The following is a 16348-nucleotide window of genomic DNA, read 5'->3' as shown; positions in this document are numbered from 1 at the left end:
TAGCATTTGATACCTGATAGAATGCAGGGGTCGAATTTCTATTTATTTGACACATGATGCAGAGATAGCTTGGCATTGACACTAGGTATTTAATACCGTATTCACAAAGTTGCTATCATGTCCTGTGTGAGGAAAAAACCATAGCATCACACAACATCCTCAAGCCCATTGCAAGAGGAGACCACCCAAGCACAGTCAACTGCATGCAGGCAGCAGCTGCATCAGTACCAAGAAATAAAGAGTTCTGTTGTATCCCAAAACATAATTCATTGGTACTCTGAAAAATGCATTAAACATAGTCCCTTAATAAACCCACATTTTAAGCAAGGGTACAAGTCCAATCAACGCCAGATAATGAAATATATGACCAAGGCAAAAGTGGTTTGCATCCTACAACATAAACCACCTTTAGGAAGTTAACAGTTAGCAACCAAGGGTGGAAAGCCTTGGATAGCTGCTTTTCTTACGACTGCAACTATTATAAACCGGTATCTAAGAAGAACTGAAACAACAAGGATCCATACCTTGCCCACTGCCTTGACTTTGGGTCCCAGAACTAACATTCCATTGTCTAAGGTTGGGACACAGTTCCCCACAGTTCACAGATGGTCTCTTTCACTGTTTTCATTCAGTAGCATTTTCTTTCTTCTTTTCCTTTTTGGACTTCTTGTTATCTTTGTCACTTTCTTCTTCAACACGGGGCTTGGATAAATCATGTTCTGAAGAAGAAGAAAAAAAAGAGTTTGGATTTGATATCCCGCTCTTACCACTACCCTAAGGAGTCTCAAAGCGGCTCACAACCTCCTTTCCCTTCCCACAACAAACATACTGTGAGGTGAGTGAGGCTAAGAGCAGAGAAGTATGACTGGCCCAAGGTCACCCAGCAGCTGCAGGTGGAGGAGCAGAGAAGTGAACCTGGTTCACCAGATGATTAGTATCCTCAATGTGTTAAGACTGGATCATATTCAGAAAAAAAGAATAAATAAGAGCACCAAACAAGCATCCAGATATACATAGCATTTGATACCTGATAGAATGCAGGGGTCGAATTTCTATTTATTTGACACATGATGCAGAGATAGCTTGGCATTGACACTAGGTATTTAATACCGTATTCACAAAGTTGCTATCATGTCCTGTGTGAGGAAAAAACCATAGCATCACACAACATCCTCAAGCCCATTGCAAGAGGAGACCACCCAAGCACAGTCAACTGCATGCAGGCAGCAGCTGCATCAGTACCAAGAAATAAAGAGTTCTGTTGTATCCCAAAACATAATTCATTGGTACTCTGAAAAATGCATTAAACATAGTCCCTTAATAAACCCACATTTTAAGCAAGGGTACAAGTCCAATCAACGCCAGATAATGAAATATATGACCAAGGCAAAAGTGGTTTGCATCCTACAACATAAACCACCTTTAGGAAGTTAACAGTTAGCAACCAAGGGTGGAAAGCCTTGGATAGCTGCTTTTCTTACGACTGCAACTATTATAAACCGGTATCTAAGAAGAACTGAAACAACAAGGATCCATACCTTGCCCACTGCCTTGACTTTGTGTCCCAGAACTAACATTCCATTGTCTAAGGTTGGGACACAGTTCCCCACAGTTCACAGATGGTCTCTTTCACTGTTTTCATTCAGTAGCATTTTCTTTCTTCTTTTCCTTTTTGGACTTCTTGTTATCTTTGTCACTTTCTTCTTCAACACGGGGCTTGGATAAATCATGTTCTGAAGAAGAAGAAAAAGAAGAGTTTGGATTTGATATCCCGCTCTTACCACTACCCTAAGGAGTCTCAAAGCGGCTCACAACCTCCTTTCCCTTCCCACAACAAACATACTGTGAGGTGAGTGAGGCTAAGAGCAGAGAAGTAAGACTGGCCCAAGGTCACCCAGCAGCTGCAGGTGGAGGAGCAGAGAAGTGAACCTGGTTCACCAGATGATTAGTATCCTCAATGGTTCACCAGATGATTAGTATCCTCAATGTGTTAAGACTGGATTATATTCAGAAAAAAAGAATAAATAAGAGCACCAAACAAGCATCCAGATATACATAGCATTTGATACCTGATAGAATGCAGGGGTCGAATTTCTATTTATTTGACACATGATGCAGAGATAGCTTGGCATTGACACTAGGTATTTAATACCGTATTCACAAAGTTGCTATCATGTCCTGTGTGAGGAAAAAACCATAGCATCACACAACATCCTCAAGCCCATTGCAAGAGGAGACCACCCAAGCACAGTCAACTGCATGCAGGCAGCAGCTGCATCAGGACCAAGAAATAAAGAGTTCTGTTGTATCCCAAAACATAATTCATTGGTACTCTGAAAAATGCATTAAACATAGTCCCTTAATAAACCCACATTTTAAGCAAGGGTACAAGTCCAATCAACGCCAGATAATGAAATATATGACCAAGGCAAAAGTGGTTTGCATCCTACAACATAAACCACCTTTAGGAAGTTAACAGTTAGCAACCAAGGGTGGAAAGCCTTGGATAGCTGCTTTTCTTACGACTGCAACTATTATAAACCGGTATCTAAGAAGAACTGAAACAACAAGGATCCATACCTTGCCCACTGCCTTGACTTTGGGTCCCAGAACTAACATTCCATTGTCTAAGGTTGGGACACAGTTCCCCACAGTTCACAGATGGTCTCTTTCACTGTTTTCATTCAGTAGCATTTTCTTTCTTCTTTTCCTTTTTGGACTTCTTGTTATCTTTGTCACTTTCTTCTTCAACACGGGGCTTGGATAAATCATGTTCTGAAGAAGAAGAAAAAGAAGAGTTTGGATTTGATATCCCGCTCTTACCACTACCCTAAGGAGTCTCAAAGCGGCTCACAACCTCCTTTCCCTTCCCACAACAAACATACTGTGAGGTGAGTGAGGCTAAGAGCAGAGAAGTATGACTGGCCCAAGGTCACCCAGCAGCTGCAGGTGGAGGAGCAGAGAAGTGAACCTGGTTCACCAGATGATTAGTATCCTCAATGGTTCACCAGATGATTAGTATCCTCAATGTGTTAAGACTGGATTATATTCAGAAAAAAAGAATAAATAAGAGCACCAAACAAGCATCCAGATATACATAGCATTTGATACCTGATAGAATGCAGGGGTCGAATTTCTATTTATTTGACACATGATGCAGAGATAGCTTGGCATTGACACTAGGTATTTAATACCGTATTCACAAAGTTGCTATCATGTCCTGTGTGAGGAAAAAACCATAGCATCACACAACATCCTCAAGCCCATTGCAAGAGGAGACCACCCAAGCACAGTCAACTGCATGCAGGCAGCAGCTGCATCAGGACCAAGAAATAAAGAGTTCTGTTGTATCCCAAAACATAATTCATTGGTACTCTGAAAAATGCATTAAACATAGTCCCTTAATAAACCCACATTTTAAGCAAGGGTACAAGTCCAATCAACGCCAGATAATGAAATATATGACCAAGGCAAAAGTGGTTTGCATCCTACAACATAAACCACCTTTAGGAAGTTAACAGTTAGCAACCAAGGGTGGAAAGCCTTGGATAGCTGCTTTTCTTACGACTGCAACTATTATAAACCGGTATCTAAGAAGAACTGAAACAACAAGGATCCATACCTTGCCCACTGCCTTGACTTTGGGTCCCAGAACTAACATTCCATTGTCTAAGGTTGGGACACAGTTCCCCACAGTTCACAGATGGTCTCTTTCACTGTTTTCATTCAGTAGCATTTTCTTTCTTCTTTTCCTTTTTGGACTTCTTGTTATCTTTGTCACTTTCTTCTTCAACACGGGGCTTGGATAAATCATGTTCTGAAGAAGAAGAAAAAGAAGAGTTTGGATTTGATATCCCGCTCTTACCACTACCCTAAGGAGTCTCAAAGCGGCTCACAACCTCCTTTCCCTTCCCACAACAAACATACTGTGAGGTGAGTGAGGCTAAGAGCAGAGAAGTAAGACTGGCCCAAGGTCACCCAGCAGCTGCAGGTGGAGGAGCAGAGAAGTGAACCTGGTTCACCAGATGATTAGTATCCTCAATGGTTCACCAGATGATTAGTATCCTCAATGTGTTAAGACTGGATTATATTCAGAAAAAAAGAATAAATAAGAGCACCAAACAAGCATCCAGATATACATAGCATTTGATACCTGATAGAATGCAGGGGTCGAATTTCTATTTATTTGACACATGATGCAGAGATAGCTTGGCATTGACACTAGGTATTTAATACCGTATTCACAAAGTTGCTATCATGTCCTGTGTGAGGAAAAAACCATAGCATCACACAACATCCTCAAGCCCATTGCAAGAGGAGACCACCCAAGCACAGTCAACTGCATGCAGGCAGCAGCTGCATCAGGACCAAGAAATAAAGAGTTCTGTTGTATCCCAAAACATAATTCATTGGTACTCTGAAAAATGCATTAAACATAGTCCCTTAATAAACCCACATTTTAAGCAAGGGTACAAGTCCAATCAACGCCAGATAATGAAATATATGACCAAGGCAAAAGTGGTTTGCATCCTACAACATAAACCACCTTTAGGAAGTTAACAGTTAGCAACCAAGGGTGGAAAGCCTTGGATAGCTGCTTTTCTTACGACTGCAACTATTATAAACCGGTATCTAAGAAGAACTGAAACAACAAGGATCCATACCTTGCCCACTGCCTTGACTTTGGGTCCCAGAACTAACATTCCATTGTCTAAGGTTGGGACACAGTTCCCCACAGTTCACAGATGGTCTCTTTCACTGTTTTCATTCAGTAGCATTTTCTTTCTTCTTTTCCTTTTTGGACTTCTTGTTATCTTTGTCACTTTCTTCTTCAACACGGGGCTTGGATAAATCATGTTCTGAAGAAGAAGAAAAAGAAGAGTTTGGATTTGATATCCCGCTCTTACCACTACCCTAAGGAGTCTCAAAGCGGCTCACAACCTCCTTTCCCTTCCCACAACAAACATACTGTGAGGTGAGTGAGGCTAAGAGCAGAGAAGTAAGACTGGCCCAAGGTCACCCAGCAGCTGCAGGTGGAGGAGCAGAGAAGTGAACCTGGTTCACCAGATGATTAGTATCCTCAATGGTTCACCAGATGATTAGTATCCTCAATGTGTTAAGACTGGATTATATTCAGAAAAAAAGAATAAATAAGAGCACCAAACAAGCATCCAGATATACATAGCATTTGATACCTGATAGAATGCAGGGGTCGAATTTCTATTTATTTGACACATGATGCAGAGATAGCTTGGCATTGACACTAGGTATTTAATACCGTATTCACAAAGTTGCTATCATGTCCTGTGTGAGGAAAAAACCATAGCATCACACAACATCCTCAAGCCCATTGCAAGAGGAGACCACCCAAGCACAGTCAACTGCATGCAGGCAGCAGCTGCATCAGGACCAAGAAATAAAGAGTTCTGTTGTATCCCAAAACATAATTCATTGGTACTCTGAAAAATGCATTAAACATAGTCCCTTAATAAACCCACATTTTAAGCAAGGGTACAAGTCCAATCAACGCCAGATAATGAAATATATGACCAAGGCAAAAGTGGTTTGCATCCTACAACATAAACCACCTTTAGGAAGTTAACAGTTAGCAACCAACGGTGGAAAGCCTTGGATAGCTGCTTTTCTTACGACTGCAACTATTATAAACCGGTATCTAAGAAGAACTGAAACAACAAGGATCCATACCTTGCCCACTGCCTTGACTTTGGGTCCCAGAACTAACATTCCATTGTCTAAGGTTGGGACACAGTTCCCCACAGTTCACAGATGGTCTCTTTCACTGTTTTCATTCAGTAGCATTTTCTTTCTTCTTTTCCTTTTTGGACTTCTTGTTATCTTTGTCACTTTCTTCTTCAACACGGGGCTTGGATAAATCATGTTCTGAAGAAGAAGAAAAAGAAGAGTTTGGATTTGATATCCCGCTCTTACCACTACCCTAAGGAGTCTCAAAGCGGCTCACAACCTCCTTTCCCTTCCCACAACAAACATACTGTGAGGTGAGTGAGGCTAAGAGCAGAGAAGTATGACTGGCCCAAGGTCACCCAGCAGCTGCAGGTGGAGGAGCAGAGAAGTGAACCTGGTTCACCAGATGATTAGTATCCTCAATGGTTCACCAGATGATTAGTATCCTCAATGTGTTAAGACTGGATTATATTCAGAAAAAAAGAATAAATAAGAGCACCAAAGAAGCATCCAGATATACATAGCATTTGATACCTGATAGAATGCAGGGGTCGAATTTCTATTTATTTGACACATGATGCAGAGATAGCTTGGCATTGACACTAGGTATTTAATACCGTATTCACAAAGTTGCTATCATGTCCTGTGTGAGGAAAAAACCATAGCATCACACAACATCCTCAAGCCCATTGCAAGAGGAGACCACCCAAGCACAGTCAACTGCATGCAGGCAGCAGCTGCATCAGTACCAAGAAATAAAGAGTTCTGTTGTATCCCAAAACATAATTCATTGGTACTCTGAAAAATGCATTAAACATAGTCCCTTAATAAACCCACATTTTAAGCAAGGGTACAAGTCCAATCAACGCCAGATAATGAAATATATGACCAAGGCAAAAGTGGTTTGCATCCTACAACATAAACCACCTTTAGGAAGTTAACAGTTAGCAACCAAGGGTGGAAAGCCTTGGATAGCTGCTTTTCTTACGACTGCAACTATTATAAACCGGTATCTAAGAAGAACTGAAACAACAAGGATCCATACCTTGCCCACTGCCTTGACTTTGGGTCCCAGAACTAACATTCCATTGTCTAAGGTTGGGACACAGTTCCCCACAGTTCACAGATGGTCTCTTTCACTGTTTTCATTCAGTAGCATTTTCTTTCTTCTTTTCCTTTTTGGACTTCTTGTTATCTTTGTCACTTTCTTCTTCAACACGGGGCTTGGATAAATCATGTTCTGAAGAAGAAGAAAAAGAAGAGTTTGGATTTGATATCCCGCTCTTACCACTACCCTAAGGAGTCTCAAAGCGGCTCACAACCTCCTTTCCCTTCCCACAACAAACATACTGTGAGGTGAGTGAGGCTAAGAGCAGAGAAGTAAGACTGGCCCAAGGTCACCCAGCAGCTGCAGGTGGAGGAGCAGAGAAGTGAACCTGGTTCACCAGATGATTAGTATCCTCAATGGTTCACCAGATGATTAGTATCCTCAATGTGTTAAGACTGGATTATATTCAGAAAAAAAGAATAAATAAGAGCACCAAAAGCATCCAGATATACATAGCATTTGATACCTGATAGAATGCAGGGGTCGAATTTCTATTTATTTGACACATGATGCAGAGATAGCTTGGCATTGACACTAGGTATTTAATACCGTATTCACAAAGTTGCTATCATGTCCTGTGTGAGGAAAAAACCATAGCATCACACAACATCCTCAAGCCCATTGCAAGAGGAGACCACCCAAGCACAGTCAACTGCATGCAGGCAGCAGCTGCATCAGGACCAAGAAATAAAGAGTTCTGTTGTATCCCAAAACATAATTCATTGGTACTCTGAAAAATGCATTAAACATAGTCCCTTAATAAACCCACATTTTAAGCAAGGGTACAAGTCCAATCAACGCCAGATAATGAAATATATGACCAAGGCAAAAGTGGTTTGCATCCTACAACATAAACCACCTTTAGGAAGTTAACAGTTAGCAACCAAGGGTGGAAAGCCTTGGATAGCTGCTTTTCTTACGACTGCAACTATTATAAACCGGTATCTAAGAAGAACTGAAACAACAAGGATCCATACCTTGCCCACTGCCTTGACTTTGTGTCCCAGAACTAACATTCCATTGTCTAAGGTTGGGACACAGTTCCCCACAGTTCACAGATGGTCTCTTTCACTGTAGCATTCAGTAGCATTTTCTTTCTTCTTTTCCTTTTTGGACTTCTTGTTATCTTTGTCACTTTCTTCTTCAACACGGGGCTTGGATAAATCATGTTCTGAAGAAGAAGAAAAAGAAGAGTTTGGATTTGATATCCCGCTCTTACCACTACCCTAAGGAGTCTCAAAGCGGCTCACAACCTCCTTTCCCTTCCCACAACAAACATACTGTGAGGTGAGTGAGGCTAAGAGCAGAGAAGTAAGACTGGCCCAAGGTCACCCAGCAGCTGCAGGTGGAGGAGCAGAGAAGTGAACCTGGTTCACCAGATGATTAGTATCCTCAATGGTTCACCAGATGATTAGTATCCTCAATGTGTTAAGACTGGATTATATTCAGAAAAAAAGAATAAATAAGAGCACCAAACAAGCATCCAGATATACATAGCATTTGATACCTGATAGAATGCAGGGGTCGAATTTCTATTTATTTGACACATGATGCAGAGATAGCTTGGCATTGACACTAGGTATTTAATACCGTATTCACAAAGTTGCTATCATGTCCTGTGTGAGGAAAAAACCATAGCATCACACAACATCCTCAAGCCCATTGCAAGAGGAGACCACCCAAGCACAGTCAACTGCATGCAGGCAGCAGCTGCATCAGTACCAAGAAATAAAGAGTTCTGTTGTATCCCAAAACATAATTCATTGGTACTCTGAAAAATGCATTAAACATAGTCCCTTAATAAACCCACATTTTAAGCAAGGGTACAAGTCCAATCAACGCCAGATAATGAAATATATGACCAAGGCAAAAGTGGTTTGCATCCTACAACATAAACCACCTTTAGGAAGTTAACAGTTAGCAACCAAGGGTGGAAAGCCTTGGATAGCTGCTTTTCTTACGACTGCAACTATTATAAACCGGTATCTAAGAAGAACTGAAACAACAAGGATCCATACCTTGCCCACTGCCTTGACTTTGTGTCCCAGAACTAACATTCCATTGTCTAAGGTTGGGACACAGTTCCCCACAGTTCACAGATGGTCTCTTTCACTGTTTTCATTCAGTAGCATTTTCTTTCTTCTTTTCCTTTTTGGACTTCTTGTTATCTTTGTCACTTTCTTCTTCAACACGGGGCTTGGATAAATCATGTTCTGAAGAAGAAGAAAAAGAAGAGTTTGGATTTGATATCCCGCTCTTACCACTACCCTAAGGAGTCTCAAAGCGGCTCACAACCTCCTTTCCCTTCCCACAACAAACATACTGTGAGGTGAGTGAGGCTAAGAGCAGAGAAGTATGACTGGCCCAAGGTCACCCAGCAGCTGCAGGTGGAGGAGCAGAGAAGTGAACCTGGTTTGGAAAGCACAAAACGCCATGTGTCCCAAACCATAGCAACAAAATACATCAGCATGTGAAACACGTGAAAATGAGTTACAAATCTAATAAGGAATTTTGCAGTTTGTCAATCTTCATTTTGTTACAACTGGGGTCATGTTCAGGTCATACATCATTTCTCTCTAAATACATGCTTTTCTAAGGAAAAGTGGCCAGATTAGTTTGATAACCTTTTTTTGCAAAAAATTATCCAGCACATCCCTTTTGAATGAGATCCTTGTAGACATGCATCATATTCCATGCAGGCACCGAGGTCTCACCTTGTAAATAAATCCAATCCTCATCTAAAAATACATTTGTTAGATTAAGTTGTGCAAATTTTAGATGAGATGTAATAAAGAAAATGGAATAAGAGCTTATACAGCAGACTTTCCACACATAAAACAACCAAAATATTGTCCCAGAGTGCTTTTTGAAACATACACTTTTATTATTATTGTGATATATGAATTATGCAAAAAGCAATGAAAATGAAATTAGCAGGTCAAAGCAAGTGGTGAATGCAATGAGCATTCAAAGTGAATGCATTTAATAGAATTTTCTTTATGTATGCTACGACAGCAGCAAGAATACTCATCGCAAAGTATTGGAAGACGCAAGATCTACCCACTCTGGAAGAATGGCAGATGAAAGTGATGGACTATATGACACTGGCTGAGATGACTGGCAGAATCCGCGATCAGGGGAAGGAGACGGCAGAAGAAGAATGGAAGAAATTTAAAATCTATCTTAAGGACTATTATAAACTTGATGAATGTTAGAATGTCGAGGTTTTGAGAGAAAGGGTTACAGCGATATAAGATTAGACTGAAGGAAAGATCAAGAGGACATATGTTTGACAGAACTATTTGGAGGTTGCTGGGAAATTTTGGACATTGGGATGCAGAAAGGGGAGGTATGGGGGAGTCCGAGAAACAAGGTTTATGAAAAAAAAAGTTATGAAATTCTATGTGTTTGTATGTCTTTTTATATGTTTGTATTGTTTCAAAAAAAATTGTAAAACCAATAAAAATTTATTTTAAAAAAACAAACAAAAAACACACAAAGTGAATGCATTTATTTGTGTAAGCGTTAGGTTTATGTTAGAAATAATGCCTATTTGTGTAAGCATTATTTCTAACATATAATCTTCTCTGTCACTTTTAAAGAATGTGCATGCATCAATCACAATAGAAAGCTTCCAATATGGAACTGTCATTCCTGCACATTAAGTGTTAGTATTTGCCAGATACCTTTAAGTTGTCAGTATACCCTCTTGAGTGAGATGGGCGCACAACCCTAGAGTCTGTCAAGACTGGCATTCGGGCAGGGTTATCTTTACCTTTTATACCTTCTTTACAAACCCAATCTGCAAATAAGTGCTCCTAGTCTTCCATTTCTCACAAATATGTTGTTAGGTCTAAAAGATAAACCTTTCAGCAATGTTTGCCTTCAACACAGCATCAATAAACTACAGCACAGTGCTTTTATTTCAGAATTTGCATAGTGCAACCCTGTTTTTCCAACAGCTTTCCTCTGAAGAGATCTAGATACAACTAGATGTGTGCCACTAAGGGTTGGTTTTTTTTTACAGAAATCAAGATACCTAGGAGTGATGCAGACCTGTACAACACTTAACTAAATAGTAGTTTTAGTACTGCATTTGAATACTGTTTTTCAACATATCATATTTGCCCTGTTTTTGTAACATAACACAGGTAAATGTGTTTTAGGGAGGGCTAACTTGCAATTCAATATTTTCTACCCAACGATTGGGACTGCTAAGGAAAGATCTCAAATCAATAAAAGTCTCTTGCCCCTTCCCACCTTTTCAAGGATAAAAATCTATACCACATTCGAGGGCACATATTATGTCCCTGACCAGCAAATATTGGAGTGGTGTGGGTGCAAGTCGCAGGGAGGATTGTGGGAGTTAGCCACATGCACATCCAAAATAAGAAAATGTACGATAAGGAAAGCTATGTAATATGATTAGGACACTATACAAGATGAGCAAGCCTTTACTCAGACAAGATGCTGGAACCTGATCTTAAATCCCCAAAAATTGGTATTTACAAACTTCCCAAAACCAAAGGGCTTTCTTACAGGGAAAGATCGAAGAATGAGCTCCCTGAACATTCTGAATGATATACTGCCAGGCGCAGTAAGGCCAAATGATATTACTTCTGTAGATTATTTGCATCATGATGGCTGTTCTGTGAGAGCAATGATCACATTTAGAGACCTGAACCTGGCCAAGTTTATTTACAGATCAAGATATATATTCTTAAAGGCCCAGATACAAATTCTCAGATTTTTTGAAAATAAGGCACCACTGAATCCCCTTCTGGAAGCTAAGCATGCAAACCTTAGTAAGGAGAAACAACCTCCCAAAACCCAGCCTGGTCCCCAGAAACAAGTGCCTCTAAACCTAAAAAGGAAAGACGTTCACCTGCAAGACCCGCAATTCCAAGCGAACGAAGATGAGGACCCCTTCTCTGTGGAAGAAAATACCTTAATCAGGCAATTTTGCCAATTTCCATCTTCAATACAAACTGAAATATTAGAAAGATTAGACTTGCTAAGAATTAAGCTGGCTGGGAGAGATATAAATAAGGAAATCAATGTGGCCGCCCACAAAAAGGACCAGACTCTCTTTAACTTGAACTCTATACAAGAACAAAACCCGGCGGCCTGTCGGCCACGTTACCTTCAGACAATGGCTGAGATTAATCTACTCCCAATCAAGGAGGCCCAGTACCCCGAAGAGTACACTACATCACCTCCAATAGGGAGAACCATCCCCAAGGTGAACTCACCAGGCTCTTGGGACAAACTGAGGTACCTAGATCAGTGTTTCCCAACCTTTTTTGGGCAAAGGCACACTTGTTTCATGAAAAAAATCTCGAGGCACACCACCATGCCAGATGGGGAAAGGTCACTTTTTACTTATGTAAAAAAAATTAAAAAATAGTAACTTCCAACGAATTCTGTAGGTCTTGTTTCTGAATCATTAAAGCTGCATTTGGGAAGGATTCGTAAGGGCGCACAGCAACTCAGTCCCACCAACTCCACAGCAGGGTTCTCAGGTTCAGTGAAGGGCTCCCTCAGGGGGGCACATATATACACCTGGGCTCCCGAAAAGCTACCGCAAGAGCCCTTCAGGAGTTCATATAGCACAGGCCTGAAGGCTGCAGCTTCCCACTTAGCATCCCGCCAGAGGAGGAAACCTCAAGTGGTCGACCTGGTTTTTTCCCCTCCCGCCTCCCTTTTGGAGCGCAGAGTTTTGAAGGCCGGCATCAACTCCGTTTTCCCGGATACTTCCCGCTCGAACCGAGGGCTGGGTGAAGCAAGGGCGGCGCTGCGCGTTTTACCTCCACGGCGCAGGGGCTCTGGCTCGCCTTCAGCCACCGCACGACAGCGCTGGCTGCCACTTCGTCCTGCAGCAGCAGCTCCAAAACAGCCGCCATGCCCACCTCTCTCCTCCTCTAGCACTACCGCGCGGGCGAGCCTCCGGGGCGGGCGCACAAGGAGCGTGGGCGCCACCCCTCGACGCCGTCCCAAAAGCCGCCAAAAAGCCCTAAAAAAAGAGGAGCAGCAAAAAAAACACACCACACACGGGGGGCGTGTTCTAATTCGCTTCTAACTCCGGGTTAGAGCGCAGCACGTGGAGGATGGGTGGGGAAAGAGAGAGGAGGCGCACTGATAGAACGCCAGGCACGGGGGCCGCCAGGGAGAGCCAGCGCGCACCCCACCCCGGACGCTCACGGCCACCGCCGTCCCTCCCTCCCAGGGAAGGCGGGATTAGAGCAAGCGCCCGGGCAGCAAGAAGCGCGCGCGCGCCGGCCCTGCCCTGGATCCCTCAGAACCGCCAGTCTCTGGGAAAGTGGGTGTGGCTTCAGAACTCTCAGGCAGCAGCGCCCGCCGCCCGGCAAGGCTTCCCATTGGGAGGCGCGAATGCTTTAGTGGGCGGGGATTGGCGCAAATATAGGCAGGGCGGGCTGAGAGGAGGAGCCGCCGCCGAGGAGCAGCGGCACCAGCAGCGTTTCCTCTCCCCCCTCCCCTCCCGTGTCAACAAGCGGGGCGCCTGCGCCGGGGGTTTGCGCGTCAGGCAGGCAGCCAGGCAGGCAGACGGCGAGAGCCCCGCGCTGGGCGGCCTCTCCTCGCCGCCGCCCCGCCTCTCGCCGCCCGACTCGTCCCCCCTCCCTCCCACGGCACACCAGGCAACGTCTGGCGGCACACTAGTGTGCCGCGGAACACCAGTTGGGAAACACTGACCTAGATGAGGCAGAGTTAGGCCACAATCAAGTCCCGGAAAAACACCTACAGAAAGAGATAACATACTTCAAAGGCCCGGTGACCACTAATGTCAGTATTCATCACTTACCAGCCGAAGCTATAGAACATTTGGCCAGTTTGCCATGCCCGGAAAACAATGGGCCGGCTCATAAAAGAGTAATCCCTAAAAGTTCCTTGGGAAATAATTGACAAAGATCAGACCAGAGGCAAACACCAGCCGGCTCCCTATCTCCGCGGAAATTCGACACCATTAGAAACAAACAGGCTCAATCCTTACCTACAAACCAAGCAAAAGTAGTTCTTTCCCTGAAAGGCGCATCCAACCCACCCCAGAGCCTTAAAATTGTCTCCTGGAATGTTAACGGCTGGGCGACAAAGCAAATGGATCCTGAGGCAATAAACTTTATCTCTTCTTTTGACATTGTGTGCCTCCAAGAGACCTGGTCCCAACAAAGTATCACTCTCCCATATTATTGTTCCTTTAGCTCCTGTGCTCGCAAACTAGCTAACAGGGGTCGCCCTCAAGTTGGCCTCGCCTGTCTTATCTCAACCAGCTTACCCCTCACTATCTGCGAGGAACTTAAATCTTCCCCTTACTTTCTCACTATAAAGATCCACCTTCCAAAGACCAAAAGCCCATGGTTGATAACTACAGTATATCTGCCTCCAGCAATTAATGATTCCGACCGTAATGAAAGGTGGTCTGAACTTTCGTCTTGGCTTCATGACCTTCAAACAACTAACCCAGGACTTCCTCAAATCCTCTTAGGTGACTTTAATGCAAGAATAGGTCCCAACGACGATGCTATATTATCTTCCGCAGCACTTCTGGACAATCCCCTGCAGCACCCCTGGGGAAATAGATGCTCTCTTGATCCCATAACAAATGCGTCGGGGAGGCTGATGGCCCAATTGGCCATCGAAAACGATCTTTGCATCGCAAATGGCAACGTTACTCCCTTGTCCTCGCAGCAGTTAACGTGCATCTCTTCCCGGGGGACCAGTGTTGTCGACTACATTCTATTGACGCCGGAGCTATTCTCAATTTCTACAAAAATGGAAGTGGCTGAATATTTTGGTGGTGACCACCTTCCATTGACTTTAATGTTAAGCCTAATAGAGCCATTCTCAGTCCCCTCGAACTATAGTTCCACCGTACAAAGCTACTCTGTATATAAAACAAAGAAATGGACAAGCCTCAGCTCCTCTCTTGCCCTGGACATACAAAAATCACTTGATATGCCTACAGTTCTTTCTGACTCAATTCCGCCCGCTGACCAATACCGGAAATTAATTGATGCTTTTTCAACAACTTACATAACCATTACCTCGCCTACCCACCAACGCTTCTTCTCCGAATCACCCTGGTTTGACAAGGAATGTAAAGTCCTAAGAAGGCGAATTAGGAAAATGGTTAGAATCATCAAATTTTCCAACGACCCCCAAACCCGTGCAGAGCTTCTAGTTACTAAAAGGACATACAGAAACATGATTCATTGCAAGAAACAGCAACACATCCTTGAGGCTTGGTCCACTCTTCGTTCAGCTGTAGAGAGGCATGACTCCCGCTCCTTTTGGCGCTTAGTTAGGCCTTCGGCACCACCCAATTCAGCTATCCTGATTTCCGCTGATGAATGGATCGCTTATTATTCGGCCAGTTTCGCTTCTCCAAATAATCTTACAGATCACCTTCAATCCCCGTCGGACCTCTGTTCCCGTTCTCCTAGCTCCACCTCCTCAGTAAATTTTACCTCAACCCGCATCTTCAACATCATAATGTCCATGCGTAGGAATAAGGCCCCCGGCCCAGACATGGTCCCGTTGGACCTTTTCCTGACTGATCCTCTTTGGTGGAGTGAACAGCTGACTTCTGTATTCACCGCTATCTCCTCCGCCTTAGACATCCCCGACTCCTGGAGAGAAGCTACAATAGTCCCGATTTTCAAAGGTGGCCAGCCAAACATCCCTAGGAACTATCGCCCCATCAGCTTACTATCTATTCCGGGGAAAATATTTGCCGCTGTCTTACTGGAAGAACTTCTTTCATGGGTCCATGAGAGAAACATTCTACCGCCAGAACAGATTGGCTTCCGGAAGTCAGCATCAACCATGGACCACTGTCTAACTCTTTATCACCTTGCCAGTAAATACACTGCACCAAGGCAAGGCCACCTGTTTGCCGCTTTCATGGACCTGGAGGCCGCCTTTGATTCCATTCCTAGACAGAGATTATGGTCCAAACTTGCCCATTTGGGAATTGATCCACACCTCCTTTCCCTAATTATTTCCCTTTATTCAAACACCACAGCTCGCATTCGAATTGGTCCCAACGGCTACCTTACCACCCCATTCCCAACGGCCAGGGGCGTCCGACAAGGTTGTCTCTTGGCCCCTTTACTGTTTAATCTTTATCTTCATGACGCCCTTTCCCCTTTGAAGCTAGCAACTAAGTACCCTCCTCACTTAGCAGGCCACCCCGTTGCTTCCCTTTTCTATGCGGATGATGCCGTCATCTTATCCAGAACAGCTGCGGACCTAGCAAATGCAGTTAATGCGTTTATCGCCTATTGTAAGGCGGAAGCTCTTAATATTAATTATAAAAAATCGAAAGTTCTCCACTTCACTCGTTCCCGCAAACTCAAGCTGGAGCCGCTTAAGATCACAGGTGGCTACTTAGAAAAGGTAAAAGCCTTTAAATATCTAGGCTTAATATTTACTTGTAATCTCTCCTGGACCACCCATCTACAATCTGCCTCTCTTGCTGCAACTACAACCTCTAATGCCATTGTCCGATTTTATCACCAG

This window comes from Podarcis liolepis, assembly GCF_965112155.1.
Source record: "Podarcis liolepis genome assembly, chromosome: 18".
Classification (NCBI taxonomy): domain Eukaryota; kingdom Metazoa; phylum Chordata; class Lepidosauria; order Squamata; family Lacertidae; genus Podarcis; species Podarcis liolepis.
Note: the sequence above shows the minus strand (reverse complement) of the source record.